This window comes from Microtus ochrogaster, chromosome 2 (assembly GCF_000317375.1).
Source record: "Microtus ochrogaster isolate Prairie Vole_2 chromosome 2, MicOch1.0, whole genome shotgun sequence".
NCBI classification, from domain to species: Eukaryota; Metazoa; Chordata; class Mammalia; order Rodentia; family Cricetidae; genus Microtus; species Microtus ochrogaster.
Genome location: NC_022010.1, coordinates 67,930,591 through 67,933,047, shown reverse-complemented (window position 1 = coordinate 67,933,047; position 2,457 = coordinate 67,930,591). Strand labels below are relative to the sequence as shown.

General features: G+C 52.3%; 1 protein-coding gene across 1 annotated transcript in view; it reads right to left on the bottom strand.

Moving 5' to 3' along the window:
• The window catches only part of Lca5l (LCA5L, lebercilin like), a 31,262-nt gene extending 29,562 nt beyond the window's left edge, over positions 1-1,700 (bottom strand). The window contains exon 1 of the mRNA XM_026787708.1: positions 1,426-1,700. The gene's annotated coding sequence lies outside the window, so the exon portion shown is untranslated. The remainder of the gene's footprint in view (positions 1-1,425) is intronic.
• Positions 1,701-2,457: the final 757 nt, after the last annotated feature.

The window sequence follows — 2,457 nt, the reverse complement described above, 5'->3', positions numbered from 1 at the left end:
AAGTTCCAGAGCCTTTGGAACATGTGGGTTTTGAACATTTACCAACTGCAAGCGTTTACCTAGTTTTGAATTCATGGACACAGCAGTCTTGCCTTCAGGGCTGGAAGCCCAGCCTCTCTGCTTCCACCAAGTGGTGGTACTAGTGGACTGCTCTGCGCAGAGGAAGCTGGTATGGTCATCAGAGAAATGTCTATTTCTAACTCCCCTAACTTTACTGTCCCCAGTGTTTATTTTTTACTATAATTTTTATTCGATGTCAGTGAACTTGTCTAGAGCACCTAGCAGTGACATCAATCCTGTATGCAGCGGACACTTATTCCAGGCACTTTTCCCACATGTCACGTGCCGGGAACCATGTGCTGTGTCACGAAATGATGCTTTGGGGGAAACTCCTATGTGTGCAAAGCTCACTGACATGCAGTGGCCACCTGAACCAAGCAAGGTGCTGCTGGCAACACAACGCATCACCAAGGCTGGGCAGTTTACCTGGTGTGGGGTGAAGGGTGGAGGCACCCTGCTTTACAATGGATGAGGTTCCTGTTCAGTCTACTGGGAGGCACTGCTTCTGCATGGTGAGCTGGGTCTGAACGAGTAATATTAGGAAGTGATGTCACTCAGCTGAGTGCTTATGGTTTAGGTTTAAAGCTATAGGCACTAATGTATGCTTGGTGTCAGGGACTGGGGAGATTGGAAACCGGCACTGAATCTGAGGACCTCCATTGTTAAGGAGCCTGGGAGACGAGGCATGGGGACAGAAGGAGAGCTTAGGGTTAGGAGGCAGCTCTGGGGTTTGTTTTTCTGTACAGTCCCTTTTACACCTTGGACACCAAGTGAGACAGCGTCTTAGTCCACCAGGCTGACGGTCAGAGAAGGGGCCGGGGCTGAATAGACACACTTTGGGGTCACTGGCATTCATGTGGGCTTTGAGTCTCTGGAACTGGATGAATCTGTCCAAGTGATTCGTGCAAACAGAAAACAGGGTCTGTGTTACCTAGGGCCAATAAAAAGCTGGCCGGAAACGAATTAACTGTTGCCAATGTAATTGTAAAGCTCTCAAGGAAAGGAAAGCAACCTAGCGGGGCGGTAATGCACAACGCATGTTCGGGATAACGATGCTCTGGAAGCCGGGAAGGAGGCACCGAGGTTCGGACCCCACACGCACTCTCCTCACTTCGAGGACCACGACCAAGCGACCCCGGGTGGCGCATGCTCCAGTGTGTGCAGGCCGCACTTCCTGGGCAGGGAGGGAGGCGCCAGGGCTACGTTACTAGCTCGGCCGAGGTAAGGCGAGGCAGGAAGCCCGAGCGGGCGGGGGACCCACAACGCCGGACCCCCGAGGGGAGCTTGTCGGGCGGCTCCGCGGAGACCGGCGCCGGCTGACCGGACCATGACTGCGGGGGACCAAAGCGGCGGCAAGGCCGTTACCTGCTCCGCGCTGCTCCCGCAGCTGTCTCAACCTGGGACCTAAGGAAGCGCGGGCGTCGCCATGGAAACCACGCGGGGCCTCCTGGGACCGCTGGAAGGGCTGGAGGCGGGCACCAGGCCAAGAGGTGTGCGCATGCGTGCTCTGAGCATGTGCGGGGGCGGTGCTCAGGAGTGGAGGTGGGGCACCAGGTCTGCGCATGCGTGCTGAGAAGTTGGAGCAACGACCAGAGAAGGAATTTATAGCTGAGCCTGCTCCTGGTGGCAGTGCCAGGAAGGGAGAGAACCGGGAACAGAGTGTCCCTGGTAACTTGGTGGTTCCTTTTTTTTCTTTTTGTTTTGTTTTTTTTTTTCGAGACAGAGTTTCTCTGTAGCTTTGAAGCCTTCTCTGGAACTCAGGCTGCAGACCAGGCTGGCCTCGAACTCACAGAGATCCTTGGTTTTATACATGCGGGGCTTCTACTAACACTAAATCCAAGCACAAAAAACAATGTGTTTTGTGTAAAATAATTTACAGACTGACTACAGGCTGAGACAGAAGTCACTCAGGTGGTAGAATTTTATGAGTTGATCCTTAAAACTGGCATCTTTAATTGTAAGTTCCCAGTTACTAAGAAGGGTAGGTGGTTTTAATATTTTTTATTGGTGTCACGCAAAAGGACAACAGCAACAACAACCACCAAGGTTCTCACCTTCCAGGGAAAAGGAGTTTATTCTGGAACTAAATGTGAGCGGCCATTGTAATGGTCTGTCCTGTCCCTTTAAGAGACAAGTCCTGCCCACTCCCTCCCCAGTCCACCACTGACTGAGGCAGGCAGATCTTCCTTCTGCTTCCAGCCTTTCTCTCTCTCTCTCTCTCTCTCTCTCTCTCTCTCTCTCTCTCTCTCTTCTCTCTTTCTCTCTTTCTCTTTCTCTCTCTGTCTCTCTCTCTCCTCCTTTCTCCCCTTCTCCCTTTCTCCTCCATAACTTACTAAATAAGTATCCAACTTCACTCTGCATGGTGGGCCCACCCATCTAGGTCTCTCACCCACCGTG